This window comes from Myotis daubentonii, chromosome 12 (assembly GCF_963259705.1).
Source record: "Myotis daubentonii chromosome 12, mMyoDau2.1, whole genome shotgun sequence".
Taxonomy (NCBI): domain Eukaryota; kingdom Metazoa; phylum Chordata; class Mammalia; order Chiroptera; family Vespertilionidae; genus Myotis; species Myotis daubentonii.
Genome location: NC_081851.1, coordinates 49978341 through 49996640, shown reverse-complemented (window position 1 = coordinate 49996640; position 18300 = coordinate 49978341). Strand labels below are relative to the sequence as shown.

Sequence of the window (18300 nt, the reverse complement as noted above, 5' to 3'; positions counted from 1 at the left end):
ACTGGCCTGAGCCTGGGGAACAGGTTTCTGGAAGGGATGTGAGGCCCTCATTCCGACTCCCTGGTGATCTCCCAGGTGATCTGCCCTGTGGAGAGGGGAGTTGGGTGCGGAGGTTGCCAAGAGCAGGACCCCAGTGAGGAGGACGGAGCGTTGATCTCCCTGCCCCTCTCACCATAGTAGAAACTGCCCTTGGTTTTCCCACCGGAGCCACTGCATCCCTCAGTGAGAGGCGTGATAACGCTGCCTCTGGGGCTCCCGTTTCCCCCTAGAAACAAAGAGGGTTGTAATTAGCTAAATGGGATGGCATCTTCCAGACCAGTTGCCATTTATCACAAAAGAGCCTCTTGAATAGTTGGTCCACTTTTGCATATCACAGAAGCCGCTTTCTCCCCTTTGAGGGGACAGTAGATATCATAGGCACAGCCCTTGGTACACCTGGCAATTTCTAATGCTACGTGTATCTGTTAAGGATGCCTTAAACCAGTTGAGTGCTAGCCTGGTGGGACAGTAAGGTGTAGGGCTGTGGTATCCAAAAACGGGGGTTGGACCCTGCGTACTCTAAGTTGGTCTGCCCCCAGCCCCTCTGAGTCCGAGGCGGCTTTGTCTAAAATGCCCTCCTTCCCTGCGCACTTGCTCCGCTGCTCCCGGCGGCAGCGATGCCCCGGAGGGCAGTCCCGGAGGGTGTGACCTGGCTTGACCGCACTGGCACCTTCTGACTGTGGGGACAGTCCGCCTTGGGGGTGAAGCCTCGGAGGACAGGAGAGCACAAGGGAGAGGGTCCAGGGAGGTGTGACCCGAGAGGACGTTGGGCTATGGAGCAACTTGTGTGCATAAGACTTTTCTTGAGAAAAGTGTGATTGCATTGTTGGTAAGTTATTTACAGTTCCCTGAAAATTTGTACTTCAGGTGCTCATTAGCATATTGTGGAATGTTTGATAGGGAAACATTTGCGACCCCGCCAGTTTGGCTCAGTGGTTGATTGCTGACCTGTTACTGAACCAGGAGGTCGCAGTCTGATTCCCAGTCAAGGCACATGCCCAGGTTGCCGGGCTCAAACCCCAGTGTGGGGTGTGCAGGAGGCAGCTGATCAATGATTCTCTCTCATTATTGATGTTTCTATCTCTCTCCCTCTCCCTTCTTCTCTCAAAAAATCAATTTAAAAAAACACATGAAAAATATAGTAATTTTTTTTAAAAAAAAGAAAAGAAAAACATTGGCATTGTAAAGCAAGGCTGGATTAAAGGGCTTTGGTTCATTTCCGGACCTGCCGTTTATTTTTATAATGTGACAGCATTCGTTTACAAATGTAAAACTCAGGGAAATGAAAAATATGTGTGGTGTGTGTGTGTTTTCAGGATGTCAGTCAGAGAGCTCCCTCATCCCTTATCTAAAACACTCACTGACCTCTGAAATGACCCCCTTCACCCCCTGGCCCCCCTAGTGTGAGACTATGGCCGTGCTGGGGAAGTAGTGATTTTCTCCTTTCTGGCCCCAAAGGCCTCACCCCTGCTAGCGTCTGGATTACTCTTGCCAGGAGCCAGTTGTAAGGACCTAAGGAATGCAGACCAAATCGGCAGCCGGCATCCATTTAGCACTGTGGGGTGATCACGCTGACGCCCTGGTCTGCCTGCATCTGCCCGCCCCTCCTCTGTGAGGAGTTGGTTTACATGGGAGAGAGGGCTGCTCCCGACGTTACTGTCTATTTCTGGCAACAGGCGCCACTGAGGTGGAGGATACCTCCTGCCATCGGGAGGAAGTGAAATAAATATCCACTCTGGAGGACAGGTCTCGAGGCCGGGCCGTGCATGCATGGATGACAGCTCCCGGCCTGCTTTTCCTGCAAGGTTCTGTACACACAGAAAGATTAACGGACCTAGCCTGAAGTCAGGCAGGGTTGTGTTAATGAAAAATCTCCCTCAATGCAAAACCAAGGGCAAACTCTGGCTTTGCCGTGGGTTTTTTTGCTTTTGCTTTTTAATTTTCCCCAGTTTGGAATGTACACTGAAAGTGGGGGCTGCTCATCCCTCCTTTGTGAAGTCTGCTGAGCTGGTTAGCAGGAACTTTCTGGAACTTCCACAGGGAGGTTCCTGGAGAGAGAGTGCATGGGGAGCAGTCTGCTTGAGGAGGGCCAGCACGTGGCTTCGTCCTCTGTACGATCAGGAGGGAGCTAACACCGCCCGTCCACCTCGGGGGAATGCAGGCGGCCTCACTCCGTGTTCCCTCCTCCTTCAAGAGGAAAGGAGAGCTGATGGTCCCTGTCTGTAGCGGGCATCTTTCCTGGCACAGCAGAGGGGTTCTAACAACTGGGCACATTCCTAGTCTCTAGTCAGTGACCTTTAAGTTAAAACAAAAATTCTTTTGCCATGTGGAGCTTGTTACTCTGTTGAACTTATTAATTAAAAAAAAAAAAAAGAGAGAGAGAAAAGACATTCTTGGGTCCTGGTCATCCAGGCTCACCTGCCCCCGAGACTGGTACCTCCATTCTGATGTACTCTACTGTTCTTGCGTAGTCCGTTTGGAGAGGAGGCTGATTTCATGGGTACTCCGGCTAAGCCAATGGCTGCCTTCCTGTTCGAAGAAGCCTAGGCACTGCGTGCGCACGCGTGTGTGCGTGTGTGTGTGCGTGCGTGCGTGGTTAGTGCTTTTTTTAAAAAATATATTTTTTATTGACTTTTTACAGAGAGGAAGGGAGAAGGATAGAGAGTTAGAAACATTGATGAGAGAGAAACATCCATCAGCTGCCTCCTGCACACCCCACACTGGGGATGTGCCCACAACCAAGATACCTGCCCTTGACCGGAATCGAACCTGGGACCCTTCACTCCACAGGCCAACGCTCTATCCACTGAGCCGAACCGGTCAGGGCCCTGGTTAGTGCTTTTACAGTGAGAGCAAGCTAAGGAGCCTGGCACCCTCCCTGTTAGCCTCCTGCAGGCCCCGTGTGGTGAAAAATGTGTTTAGAGAAATCTGTTAGACATTGTCTGAGTACTCCTTTACTCCTCCTCCTAGAGAGAATCTGAGGAATTTAGCAGAACTTGAAAGTATTCAAGGCTGTGAGGCAAGAAAATCGTCATAAGCATGAAAATGACCGTCCTTATAGGTCACCAGGTTTGATCTATGCTCTCATCACTTTTTTTCTAGTCTCTGAACATAACTCTTTTTGAGCAACACAGCGATATAAAAAAATATATGCCCATCACCAAAAAGCAAAACCAACTAACTTATGTCTGAGAAACTACTCAATGCCTAACTCTTCATCATTCTGTTGCTGAATATGGTTCAAAGGAATGGCTTTCCCATCCTTTAAAAAAAAATGTATTGATTTTTAGAGAGAGAGAAAGGGAGAGGGAGAGAGAGAGAAACATCAGTGTGAGAGTGAAACATCAGTCGGCTGCCTCCTGCATGCCCCCTACTGGGGATCGAGCTCGCAAACCAGGCAAGTGCCTCTGACCAGGTATCGAACCTGCAGCCTTTCAGTGCACTGGACAACACCCAACCAACTGAGCCCCGCCAGCCAGGGCTCCATTCTTTCTTGATGCTTCCAAATGTGTCAGTTCACAAGTTTTCAGAAATGTTTTGGTGTTATGATCTGCCTCTAGAAAATGGATGAGATAAGGACACTTCTGGAAACAGCATTTAAACCAGCCATATAACAAAACGAATTCTACGGCTGGTATGGTACCTTGGTTATTTGATTTGGTTTGTCACTAACTTATCTTCTGAGTTTCCCCCTCGCTATGTCAGGACCTAGCTGCAAAATGACTGATGCTGGGTATGTGTGCATTGACTTGTAAGTACACTAGGTGGGACTGATGAGTTCAGATCCCCTCCATTATAGCAAAACTCTGATCAGGAGGATCAGAGAATAATTTCTTGAGGAAACTAGAATGCAGTCCCTAAAAATGATAAAGCAAAGCAAGGTTTTCATTGAAGCAGGATAAAGAAAGGATGTGTGAACCTTGAGCTGTTTTATCTTCTGACTTCCTGACGTTTTAAATAAAAAATGTTTGTTTTTCACACCTATGTAGGTATGTCTCCACATTTGGCAAAGAACAAAATCCCAGACTCAATAATGTGCCCTGGGTGATAAGAATGTCACACCAGCACAGGCAGAATTTTCTAATTAAACGTTTTTTGAATGAACAGATGTTTTATTTGTACCTTATATTTTTAAAAGTGTACCATTGCCTAACAAAATTAATTGTTTTGATAAATATTTCCAGTGGTGCACTTCATGTTTCCATCAACATGTAAAACCTGCTTTCAAAGCTTTTAGCCCATTTTTCAGTAGGGTTGTGAAACTCAATGAAAATGTTTGTGAATGTTTGTAGAAGAACACTTGTGTTTTAAAGAGAATGCAAAGATTTTAATATGAAAACAGCCCAACAAAGAAAGATTATAATTAAAGTAATAGAGATTCAGCCCGGCCAGCATGGCTCAGTGGTTGAGGGTCGATCTATGAACCAGGAGGTCACGGTTAGATTCCTGGTTAGGGCACATGCCTGGGTTGCGGGCTCATGCAGGAGGCAGCTAATCAATGACTCTTTCTCATCGGTTCTATCCCTCTATCCCTCTCCCTTCTCGGAAATCAATAAAAATATATCTTAAAAATAAAGTAGTAGAGATCCAGTTAAAAATAGGAATGGAAAAGCCATTCTTTTGAACCCCATTGAAGAGAGAGTATCGTGCCTACCTTGGGAAACCAAGTTTTGAGACTGTAGTATTACTACAGTGTGCTGATCACAAGAATGGTAAACACTTCGTGGTTAACCAAATCCTAGAGGCCTGTTAGTTGGACGGGATCTTAGAATTCCTGCAGCCCAGCTTCCTCCACGGTACATGGTTCCCTCTGTGGCTGCCCTGTCAAATGGTACATCCCCGCCCTGCAGCAACCTCTGGTGATGCTGTGAACTCCCTGCTGTCTGGCTAGCCCTCTGCATTTTTGGAGAGCTCTGGTTGTTAGAAAGCGCCTTCTAACCCTGAGTCTCTATGAATGTGTTGCTCTCTGCCTGCCAAGGAGGCTGTGCCAGAGCCCACATGAGAACTCCTGAGGCCACTTAAAGATTGGTGCTGAGTGTTCCTTTAAGATTTTTCCCTAGGGTGAAGGGGGCAGGTGGGGGGGAGAGGGGTCCTGGCTCCTGGGCTGGAAATCTCAGGCGTTATACAGACTGTCTGGCCCCTTCTGGACACTCTTTGGGGGTTTTCTAACAACAAAGCCATCCAGGACTATGCTACCTTCTGTTGGTATTTCATATTGAGCTGGCCATGTTTTCGGTGGAATACTGCCAGTTTTCACTTTTTGTAACCGTAGGTAACCTAAAAAACTAAACTTGGACCATATGTGTTCTTGAACAATTTTTTGACTCTTCTTGGTCCAGGGTCCCCTACCTGTGTGAAATTTACTTTCTGAGGTAGTGAGGAAAGTTCTGATGAGGCCTGGGAACTTGCCTCACCACCCTTTAATTTTTGGGTTGGCACCCAGTGAATACGGCTGTTCAGCCAGCAACGAGAATTTGACTTGGGAAATTAGCCTCCATGATTTAGAAGTTTGAAGTTGCCATTTGATGTTTTTCCTTTGCTCAGTGAAGGAAGTTAAACATTCCAGTGTTTAAATACAGTTTAAAAAAAAAAGTAAAATGTAGATAAATCTTGATCATTTAGCAGTTAATTTCAGTTTTGTTTTTAACTATTTATAGCTTTCATTTGAACAAATTTACCACTGAATAAGCTGAAATTATTTTCCTTCTTGGTACAGCAGATTCGGTAGGGAAACTGCCTATAATATCCTTAAAAGTGAGGAATTTTTAAGCAAGAAGTTTATTAATTAAATATTTCCTTGTTTTCTGTGTGCTGGGCATTGTATCTAGGGATGCATTGATTTAAAATAAAAATAAAAATCTACTTATATAAAAACCGTGGGTAGTGTTCATCACGACCATCAGAATCTCGACTGAGCAGAAGGAAGTCCTGCAGGGTTTGTCTTGGCAATGGCTGTGCCCTCCCTGGAGCTGTTTCCGGTGAGGGCGGGGTTTGAGGCAGGAACCCGCCCTCGGAGTGTGGACCCACTGAATTCTGGGTCGTTTTGCCAAGGGCTGCGCCCTCCCCGAGCTGTTTCCTGTGTGGCCTGAGGGAAGAACCCACCCTCAGAGCACCAGGAGCACCCAGCAGCAGTCAGTCCTGGGTTGCTGAGGTGGAGGCCACGGTGTGGTAGAACTCTGGGTCTGGCCCAACAGGGGGCATGGCTGACCTTCAAACCAGACCCTGATAGTAGAAAGGAGGGAGCCCCATTCCTCACAGAATCTGCTGTTGGATAGCTTGCTGTCAGTGGCCTGCCAGCCAGGAACCCCATTCACCTGCAACCTGGACCCTGACAGGAGGGAGGAGGGAGCCCCTTTCCTCACAGAATCGACAGGTGGCCAGTTTGCTGTCAGGGGCCTGCCAGCTAGCAATCCTATTCACCTGCACCCTGGCCCCTGACAGCAGGGAGAAGAGAATATGTTTAAAGACCAACTATTGGAACAAAGTACCTCTGAAGCCAAAAGAAGCCATTGTTGGCGACAGAATAGAGAGTTAGAAACATCGATGAGAGAGAAACATTGATCAGCTGCCTCCTGCACACTCCCCACTGGAGATGTGCCTGCAACCAAGATACATGCCCTTGACCGGAATCAAACCCGGGACCCTTGAGTCCACAGGCCGATGCTCTATCCACTGAGCCAAACTGGTTAGGGCAATTAATTCCCTTTTAATGTGCACGAATTTCATGCACCGGGCTACTAGTAATAATAATAATAATAATAATAATAATAATAATGATAACAGAAATAAAAACAGCCCTGCCCAGTGTGGCCCAGTTGGTTGGGCATCGTCCAATGCACCAAAAAGTCAATGTTTCAATTCCAGGTCAGGGCACATGCCCGAGTTGGGGGCTCAATCCCTGGCAGGGAGTGTGCAGTAGGCAGCCAATTGATGTTTTGCTCTCACATCGATGTTTCTCTCTCTTCCTCTCCCTCTCTTTATAAAAATCAATTTAAAAACTTAAAAAAGAAAGAGAAATGCCTAATCTTGGAGGTTATAGTATATGGTATAAGGTGAGATAGTCATTTAACAAATAATCACATGGGCAATTATTTAAGAACACTCCCTGGAGAAAAGAGACCAGCAAGAGCACCTAACAGAAGGCTCTGGCTGGGGCGGGGGCTTGAGGAGAATCTAGAGAAAGGCCGACCTGATTCTCATTTGTCTGTTGTCCTAATCTCTAAAATCACAAGTTATTGAGAGATAGCAGCTCCATTACTCAAGAGATTAGAAAGCCTTCCTTGATTACAGGAACCTTTTTGGGTTGGGGTTGGCATTAAATGTCACAAAAGACAGCACTAAAATATCCAGCCACCACTGGCATGCCCAACCCCTGACTTTCTCTCTGCACAGAATCATAGAAGGCTAACAGAATTCGTTTATCTCCAATGCTCTAAAATGCCCTGCCATCCTATTAATTCACGGTGTTGCAGAGCTAGACCAAAAAAAAAAAAAAAAAAAAAAAGGCAACTTCTTTGAAAGCACTTAGAGGCAGGAAAAACAACGTTCATAGATATTTTGGGAAGCAGAAAATGGGCTTATAAATAACATTTCAAGGAGATGAAAGTACAGGCTTTGATTTTGGTCAGGCAAAGAGTTCAAAGATGAAGTCACATCAGCTTTTAAAGAACTCAGAGTGGTCTGGGTGTTCTAGTTCTTGCTCTTTTAAGCCTGTTTCCCCCGCCCTGAGAGCAAGGACAGTTCCTGGTTTCCTCTGCTCTTGAACCTGATTGAGGACTTCAGCTCAGACCTCGTTTTCATTTTGAAGTAAGTTGAGCAGTAGAGCGGGAGCCAGGCACATCCGAGTGGCAGGCCCATGCCCCGTAGCTTTGGGTAGGCTGTGCTTTATCCTCTGCCTTTCTGATAAGTTTGCAAAGTGTTGGGTCGTTGGCTCTGTTGGTTAGATTATGGTCTGGTCCTATGGTAGTATTTGTATCTGGTCCTTTCTGATGAGTGCATGGTCTGAGTTATGCATCAGAGGGCGAGCCCTCTGTGATGCTAAACTTATGGCAATATATTGAACACTGGCTCATTTTTTTGCCTGTCAGTGCTTAAATACAGGGTGGAGCAAAAGTGGGTTTACAGTTGTTCAAATGGAAAATCATCATATATAATAAAGAGGTCATATGCAAATTAACCCTCACACCCTCAGAAGATGGCTGCCTATGACCAGGCTGGCAGTGGGGTTAGTGAGGGACGACCAAATGACTGAACAGCAGGCTGCGTGGGGTGACCAGGCCAGTGCGGGTCGGGGGTATAGCCGTGAGGGGAGTAAATGTGAATTCCGACATTTACTTCAGCTGACCTTCGTTCATCAGGCTTGATATGGAGCACCTTTAGGATCAAGCTTTTAAACAGTAATGTGCAGCATTCGAATTGATTATAGCCTGATACAGTGGGGCCTTGACTTACGAGTTTAATTCGTTCAGAGACCGAGCTCGTTAAGGAGCTCGTTAACTCAAATTACTCTGTCAACTCAATGCAAAAAATCACCGAGAGACAGCTGGTATCTCAAAAAACTCGTTAGTTGGGACACTCGTAAGTCAAGGCCCCACTGTACATTGCTAAGTTGTAATTAGAAAGTTTGTTTTGCAAATTGATCAAGTTTAAACAAATTTTAGTCATAGAGGTTTGATTGTATTAAAATGGTAAATATTAGAATGGTTTTTCTAGGATTGACTTCACTTCTCCTTTTCAAGTACCGTAGGCCAACCTTTACTCATTTTGTTTATTTGAAAGTTTACAGATTTCTAAGTAAGTTTGGGAAATATTTACTGGGCATACAAAAGGGGAAGGCTTGCTGCTCAAGTGTTAATTAACCCAAGCAATTGGAGTTGTCTGAATTGCTCTCTGAGAAAATTTAATAGTATTGAAACCTTGGGACATTTGGAGATGATCATTTTGCAAAGGGGAATGGTTCTTAAAATATTATGTATTAAGATAAGTATGTTTATTCATCTCCAATGATACTGTGAAATTACTAGTAGTGCTTACTCCATTCCTATCCAGATACGGCTTATTTTGCAACAGTTGAAAATAAACTGCTTATAAAAATTCATCCTTTGCTAAATGAAACCGAGTGAAGAGATGGTTGCTCCTTAGGTAACAATGAGACTTTTACTGGGGTTCAGGATACATGTTATTTAGGCAGAAAGAAGCACTGTGGTTTAGAGTTAGATTGCTCTGGAGTGCCACTGCTCCTACCGCCTACCATTTTACCAGCATTTCACAGCTGTTTCTAAGCAGCTGCTGTGGCTTAAGCGTGGTGCTGGTGACAGAAAGATGACGAGAACAGAGAAGATCCTGGTTCTCATGGAGCTTAGTGTATAGGCGTGTGAGCCTCATCCACCTTTCATGTAGTGTTGCTTTTCATTACAAGTTTACATACTTTTTTTCATTTGATCATTATTCCCGGTATTTGACATATACATTTTTACTTGATAGATAGGCAGAGAATTTAGGCACTGGCTGCTCTCGGAGTAAAAGTCAGCTTCCAAATAGAAAACACGTTATTGCCTCTGTTGTTCAGGAACAAATGATACTGATTTATGCAATTTTACAAAAAATAAGGCAGTGAAATGCCAAGCAATGAAAATTCAGAATCGGCATTTTGGTAGCAGTGCCATTAAATCTATATTGTAAAGTAATTTAAAACTACCAGGAAGTAAGGGTAAGACCAAAATGGTTATTGGCCATAAGATCAGTGTTAGATCTGCATTGAGTTCATGATTTCAGGTTGAATTGCTTCTCCCTGTAAGGAGAAAAAAAAAACAAGGATGGCCTTCAACTATCAGTTACGTGAAGATAGCCCTTAGTAGAAATCATTTAAAATTTTTTCATTTGTTTCAAGGTAGGTTATTTTAAGATGTATTAGGTAGATGTTGGAAAAGCTTATCTTTCTCTCAAAATCTGTTTTCAAAGTAAACCCAGCTTTAAATATTTTAGGGCTTACAGATTTATATTTGGAATCTAGACTGCACCATGCAGATGGGGGAAAAGAAATCAGATACTTTGCTAAATTTTTAAATGTACAAATAGTAAATGAGGATAAATAAGTATGCAGAATAGTAAGGATTTTCATTCAAGGCACTCAGTAAATCTGTTTATAATTGTACTGTTCTTTGTGCAGTTTACTCTAAAATGGAGGAAGATGCGCTGTTGTTCCCCCTACATTATACTCTTTCTTATTGTAGAAATGTGCTCTTGGTGATATAAATTCTGAAGCCATAGAATAAAATAAAATGAGTTAGAGTCAGTATATTTTTCTCTAGTGAAATCTTTAAAAATAATTTTCTTTATAGTAAGAGTTAATTTTGCTCCTCCAAGCAGTAGAGCCTGGTGTAACCTGCCCATGTTAAAAAGTAATTTTTCCCCTAGAAAAATTTTAAAAAGTAATTTTTCCCCTAGAAAACTAGAACCAGCCTTTCAGTGGCATTTTTCATCTGTGTAGGAAAGAGATTATTTCTGAATATTGGGAATGAAGGTGTCTTAGTCCATTTGGGATACTATGAGAAAAATTTATTTTCTCATGTATTGAAGAACCTTGAGTCCATTAGATATTTTTCTCATATGGACCATTATTAAAGTTATTGTGCCTCAAAATGTAGGCTAACCTATTCATTCAAAGCATGGGCTGTGGAGTCATACACATTGGTTAAAATCCTGTTGGCTTCCCCATTTCCTTGCTGTGTTACCACAGAAAGCCTTAGTTTATTTATCTGTAAAATAAGGCTAATAACTACCTCAGAAGGTTGCTGGGGAGGACTGAATAAAAAAAAGCACCCATGCCTACATACAGTAAAGTAAGCCAGCAAGAAAGTTAAGTTATTTATAATAGTATTAGAGTTTTCTTTGGCTGTTAGACTCATCTGCTCTCTACATTTTAAAGATTGGATTGAGTTCTTGTGGTTCTGGGTTCAGTGATGATAAAGATATTACAGATATAATTAAAGATATTATAGCAGTGTGACGATTCAGTTGTTTAACTCTTGGATGTAGGCCCCAGTTTCCACATGTTAATAATTAAGATAGAAAACAAAATAAGTTGGTTGAAACCGCAAAATCTGTTTTGAGGTTTCAGTAATCCTAATAAATGTAAAGGGATTATATTTGCCAACTAAATGGCAGAGACTCTTAGATTGGATTTTAAAAGGAAGAGATATACCTAAAATAACATGACTCAAGAAGATGAAGTAATAGAATGGAAAAAAATATAATAGGCCAATATTACTTTCAATAAAAGTGAATAGGGAGAAAATAGGGTATTTTATAATGTTAACCTACCAAGAAGATAAAATAATTATGATTTTGGATGTATATGCAGGGAATTTTAAGGAAAATCTGATAAATTCACAATTAACATATTCTGTCACTGATAAAAAAAACATACAAAAGTTAGTACAGAGTATTTGAAGACCACCTTTGTTAATGAGGTTTAATTATTAAGTCTCTGAGCGCCCTTCTCTTTCCAAATGGTCTGATTCCATGAATTTTGGCCCGTTTGTACAGCTGTGTCATGCTTTTTGTACAGTTGACATGTTTCTGTAAAACGGCAAGTAACCTAGAAAATTTTTAAAGTGAATGATCCTGTTAAACAATAACTTTCAAGGCCAAACGTTTTTCTGAAGGAAAGGATTTCTTGAACCATATGCTAGCCAGAAAAGGGACCTGGGGTGTGCAATCTAAACCACCAGCAGCAGGGCTCGATGGAGAAGACACAGTCATCTGCATCCTAGAATTGATGGGGCCCTTTTATACAACGAGTTTGGGGAAGAAAGATGGAAGCTGTTTTGAAAGACTTGGCTGTAGATAAAGGGGTGGGGTGTGGGAGAAGATGAAGCAGGGCTAGTTCTGGCATAGGTGTGCCGTGATAAGGAAGGAGTGTTTGCTGCTCTTGGATCGTTTGTGCGCCACAGGAACGTTCATGCAGCGGCGTCTGGTGGTCGGCTGTTCTCTAGGTAAGAGCTGAAATTGCCACGTCTTGTTGGTGAGCAGAGAACGTGGGCTGTTTAGGATGGTGTCTTGGGCCTTTATGTGGCGCTAGCTCCATGAGCCTGAGTAGCAGGAGGTTAGCCGAGCTTATTCATCGCTGAGGTTCTAGATGTGGTTTCTTGCAGAGAGTCCTCGTTACAGGCTGTTTTATAGATTCTGCAGGTGCTTCCGTGAGCAGGTTGCAGGCAGGGTGTGTCTCCCTTGCTTTCTGGCAGCTGAATAGTTGGAGGGTTGAGGCAGAACTCTATCAGGTCTGTTTCCGGAAATTCTCAGGCACAAAGTTTGGTCCTTAAAGTCCCTGAGCAGAACTTTTTTTTTTTCATCCAGATAACACACCAGCAGTTCAGTGTATGCTTTTTCAAGTCTTTTATGAGTAAAGTGGGAGGGTTTTAAGTGTCTGCAGAGCATTTGGGTCTGTGAATTCTGCCAAAGTAATTGTTAGCATATGGTTTTCCTTCTGAAAAAAAGAGTTAGCAAATGTTAGTCACCTTTTAAAAAAAAATTTTATTTAATTTATTTGAGCCTTTAATTAAGATTGGGTATTAACGAAGTGTGTGTTTGTACATGTGTATTTGTGCTCCTGTCTGTTGCTTTGATCTCTGAAATCTGAGTAGTTCAGACAAAAAAAATTATTTTTATAAATAAAAACTAAAGAGGGAAACTTAAATGCTAATATGTACAGGGAGAAGCACCTTATTCAATGTGTGTCCGTGTTCAGTTAGCAGCCTCGTCTAAAACGTGACTGCTTGAAGGCAAGTGCTCGCCAAGTCCATGTAGCTCAGAGGACTGTGTGTTTGGGGCTTTGTGACGGATGGAGATAGTACCAGGGTGGCTTGAATAGACATCTCTTCTTCCGCCTCACCTTCCAGTCCTCTACCTGCCAGTCTTTCACCCACCCAGCTGTCCCACAAATAAATAATTAGCAAGCACATAATGTTTTGAGGCACCCCGCTAGGAGATGAGAGAGATAAAGACAGTATGACTGGGACGTGATCCCAAGAGTCTATGGCCTAGTGACAATAGTCAGTAGATGTTTAGTAATTATGAAACAGTCTTATGATGGTAGGTGATAGATCAGAAGTATATAAAGTGCCTGGGAGGGAGTGGAGTACCTATGCGGGCTCTCTCAGGGTGTCTCATTTAGACCAGGTGCTGGTGAGTGGGTAGTAGCGGCTTCCTGGTGGAGGTTGGATTTGAGTAGAGAGCTCTTCCAGGTAGCAGTTTTGGAGGCAAAATAAGGGCACAACCTTTCCCTCAGGAGCTATAAGCGCTTGGGACAGGAATAGTGAGCTTAGGACAAGAGTATTGAGACGTGGCTGGAGAGCTGAGCAGGGCCCCGTCATGAAGAGTCTCATTTCGGACTCTGGCATTATTCTGAAGGCGTAGGGATTTATTGTTGGAAGGCATGGCCATCGGTTGGTCTGTTCATAGGAATGAAATGAGAAAGGTCCCTCTGGTGGCAGTGTAGGGGAATGGATTAGGGGTTAAAATAAGAGGTGAGGTGCACGGTAAGAAACTATTGCTTGAGCTAACTCAGTGGATTTTTGGGAGGTACAAGCAACCAGGGGGCCTGACAGAAGAAAAATAGGGCTTGTAAGGTGGAATTACGAGTTTCGCTTTAGACACTGACTTGATGATCCATAGGAGACAACAGCAGTTAGCCATCTAGGGAGCAGTAGTCAGACCAGGGTAGGAGCCAAAGACGCGAGTAGGTAACGTCACCCAGGGATTTTGTAGAGTAACACAAGAGGGCAGAGGAGGGAAGCTTGGAGATAAATAAACTATAAAGAAAAAACCCATCGTCCTATACCTGTGTGACTTGGAAAATCTATTTGGGATCTTGGAAAGTAACAGAACAGATAAAGTGTTTTCTGTCTGGGCATTGCCAGATACTGACTTTCAGAATTGTAATCAATAAAGAGGACAACTAATAGAACGCTCCAGTTTCTCTACTGGTGGTTATGGCCTTGTGGTAGCACATGCCAGGGCTGTAGGAACCTCTTTGCCTCATAGGTCTAGGTGGATAATCGTTTCCTCATCCACTTCTGTCTTGGTCTGCCAGAAATGAAATTATATTCGTATTGAAGCAGAAAATGATAAAGCTTTTGGAATTTCCTTACATTTTTTGGAAAAGTCTAGTTCATAGAACATAGGATTAAAGAAGATATGTGAGGGAGGAGGCTTGGCTTGTTTTTACATATTCCTTATTTTTATACACACACACACACACACACACACACACACACGAGATGAGGAAGAGCAGCAAAGATAGGTATGTACTTTTAACCATCTTCTCAAAACCAAGCCTCCAAAAACATGGATATTAGCCATAACACACCCAGGATATTATTGAATTGTATCTATTCAGGGATTAGTTCATGAATTCCTGCCATGATGATCAAGTTAGGTGGACTCTGGACCATCACTGAGTCAGTAGAAGCAATGGAAACCCTTCTCTGGGAGAGGAGATTGTGTTGCCTCCTGCCAACCTTAAATAGTCCTCTTAAGATTTCCTAATGGCAGACCCATCAGGCAGAATTCCAACATGGACAGCCCTCCTCTCTTCTCTCCTGATCTTCCCACCGCCATTTGGGAAGTACAGATTGCTTCTTCACTGGCCCTTGGGGCACATGGCCAATAGCATCTTGGGAAGATGTAGCCCTTTATAGATAACCTTTGGGGGACACCTGTATGTGTGCTATAAACTGCCTTCACAGCTGGCACAGCCCTTGTTGAAATGGGTTGGAAGATGATGTTTGTAGCATGTTGTTTTTCGGGACTTCCCACGCCATGGGCACACTCACCCGTCCATCCATGCCCTTCCCTTGACTCTGACTGTTCCTTTACCCTCAGGTCACTCTGTGGTTGCTCTTGACTACCTAGAAGCACCCTTTTGCCATTGCTCTGGTGGGGAGTGAGATGTTTTGCTTTGACAGTGCCCTGAAAAATTCAGAAATGTTTCTGATACCCAAATTCTTAAACACTCGAGTGAAGCAATCAAATAAAAAGGATACCTTATAGCATCAATATTTCTTTTGTACACAGACTAGTAAGAACTTTTTATTTTTATTTTTTATTGATTTCAGGGAGGAAGGGAGAGAGAGATAGAAACATCAATGATGAGAGAGAATCATTGATTGGCTGCCTCCTGCACGCCCCCTACTGGGATGGAGCCCACAACTTGGGCATGTGACCTGACCGGGAATCTGTGACCCCCTGGTTCATAGGTCGACACTCAACCATTGAGCCACGCCAGGCAGGCTAGTAAGAACTCCTCTTCCCACACTCCTCTTTGTTTTAAAGCATCATGGTGTTAAGAACACCATTAAAAAGAATTCTTAGAAAAGAAATGTGCTTACCTTCTCTGAAGGACTTGTTTTTAGCTTAAGGAAAGAATTAACACTGGCTTGTTGAGAAATTTGTGGAAAATAGTGGGTGATTTGGGGGCTAAATCAATAGTAGGAAAAGATTCATGGGGTTGGAAAGGATTGTGGTTGGGCTTACTCAAGAGTCAGATGTGCTGAAGTCCGGGCACAGGTTGGTAGCTGCCCTGGAGGCTGAGGTGTGGCTTGTTCTCAGTGGTCAGCAGGTGGCACCAAATAGCCAAAACAAATCTGGACCGACGTGGTTAGCTTTCCCCTTGGATTGGGTGCTTTCAGAAATGTGGTATTAACAGTCCTTTCAAGCCCTGCCAGCGTGGCTCAGTGGTTGAGCGTTGACCTATGAGCCAGAAGGTCATGGCTCTTCTATTCCCAGGCAGGGCACATGCCCAGGTTACGGGTGCAGGCCAACCGATCAATAATTCTCTCTCAACATTTTTGTTTCTATCTCTCTCTCCCCCTTCCTCTCTGAAATCAATAAAAAAATATTTTTTTTTTAAAAAATAGCACTTTCGCAATTCTGCCCCCCCCCCCCCCAAGAGATAGTATCCTCCAAGGCTGAATTTTATGAAAGTCATTGGTAATAGTCAAGAAAATTAACCATCTCCAGGTTCAAATGACAGTATCAATTTTTTTTTTTGGAAGATGGTTGTGACTGAATATTAAGAGCAATTATAACGTCACTCAATAGAATATACTTAACTGACTTAGGTTTCTGAAATTTTTTGTGTTTTTTGTAAATCTCATCAATGCATTGCTAATGTAATTGTTAAAATTACTCTACTGATACATTTACGTTGTTGGGATTGATTTTGTCTGCCTGTTGAGAATCCTGGATTTAATTCCATCCAAGATGCTTCTGACTATTTGAGTTACAGATGTGTGGCACAGTCCGAAGGTGGACACAGTGCTTTTTCCTTAGGAATATGTGGGGCGCATTGGCGATGTTCTTGGATAGCTTGCAAGAAAACAGCTAATGACAACAGGGTAGGCAGTTCTATGCTTATGCCACCAATAATTATGCTAGTTGAGGTACAGTTCATTTGTTTCAGCTTAATTTACTTATCGTGGAACCCTGGTTGCGTGCTAGAACTTGAGAAAATCTACATTTCAAGCACAATCAGAGAACTGTTTCTTTTCAATACGGGTGGCTTTATTTTCCTTGCTTTGTGGCATATGTGAGGGGAGAAAATCAGCTCAAGTGATCATTTTGTAGTTGCTGGCTGGTGGCCTGGTTTTATTTGTGCACAAACTCTAGTGATTGAGCCTGCTAACTCTGGTCCGTGTGCATATTCTTGGTGCCCAATGAATGAATGAGGCTTCTACTAAATGAGATCCAGGTATAAAATACGATTTTAAAAAATCATTGAATCTTAAGATAGGGGAGTGGGCCCTGGCTGGTTTGGCTCAGTGGATAGAGTGTCGGCCTGTGGACTAAGAGGTCCTGGGTTCGATTCCGATCAAGGGCACATGCCCAGGTTGTGGGCTCGATTCCCAGTGGGGGCCATGCAGGAGGCAGCTGATCAATGATTCTCTCTCATCATTGGTGTTTCTATCTCTCTCTCCCTCTCCCTTCTTCTCTGAAATCAATAAAAATATATATTTTTTAAAAGATAGGGGAGTGGGACAGGACTGTGGGGGACATCTTTCTTACCAATAAAGGGGTGGGGCATCTTTCTTCTCTTCTTAACTTACCCAGATAGCTTTGTATATAAAACATGCAGGAATTTAACTGAGCCTGTAAGGATTCAGAGCTCCTCTTTGACTCCTAGAATGTGTTTTTCCTGCAGCACCAGGATTGATCTTTTTCAAAACATACGTCCCGTGGTGTCAGTTATTAGCTTAAAATCCTGCAGTGCCTTCCATCACACTTAGGTTCACAGAGGCCCCCCCCCCCACCATGCCCATCAGACAGACAGACTCCAGACACACTGACCCCACCATTCCCCCAGCAAGCCGTGCTGTTTCCCACCGTAGGGCCTTTACTCAAGCTGTTTCTTTCGCCTGGAAGGCTATTCCTTTTGACCTGTTCCTTTTTGAGATCTCAGTTTAAATAAACACCTACTCAGAGGGGCCTTCCCTGACCACCAGATTCTAAAATAGGTTCTCTCTCTGTCACATCACTCCACTTTTATTTTATTTTCTTTCAACCGTCTTGCCTTTTGTTGTGTGCCTTTTATCTGGCTCCTCCTACCAAGATAAAAGCTTCAGGAGAGCCTGGTCCTTATCTTATTTACTATTATCTCTATTATCTCTAGCTCTGGAACAGGCTGAGCACGTAGTGAGCCTTCAGTGCAGTATCTGCTTTGAAGCTAAATGTATTCCTCTTAATTCTCTGAGGGGACTGTGTTATAGTGAAGACGGCAGGGGGCCAAAAGTTGAGCCCTAGGTTCTTGTTCACCATTTATCCTTGTAAAACACTGTGGCCATGGGTGGATCCCTGGGGAGTGGTTGGGTTGGTAGTAAGCATTTATAACAACGCAGAAATGTAAATGATTGCAGTTGTTACTTATTTATGTGCCTGGTACTGTGCTCGTTGCCATTCGCTTATCTATCTCATTTTATCTCGGGCACCAGTGTTCTAACATGAAAATGAGATGTTGAGATGAAATGATCTGTCAGTTCTTTTATAACATTTTGTGAATTTCCAGGAGAAGCTAAATAGTTGTTTATGGTGATGCACGATAGAAATAAATGAGGTCATGCAGAAGCCCCGAGGGGCTGTCTATCCAGCTCTGATAACACTTTAAAACTGGGAAGTTTAAACTTTAGAAAGAAGGATGAAAACTCATCCTTTGTTGGGCATCCATCATCTCACTCAGTCCCCTCAGTAACCTGGAGAGTATCTTCC

General features: G+C 43.4%; 1 protein-coding gene across 2 annotated transcripts in view; it reads left to right on the top strand.

Moving 5' to 3' along the window:
• The window catches only part of SPTBN1 (spectrin beta, non-erythrocytic 1), a 178679-nt gene that overhangs the window by 36861 nt on the left and 123518 nt on the right, over window positions 1-18300 (top strand). The window lies entirely within an intron of this gene.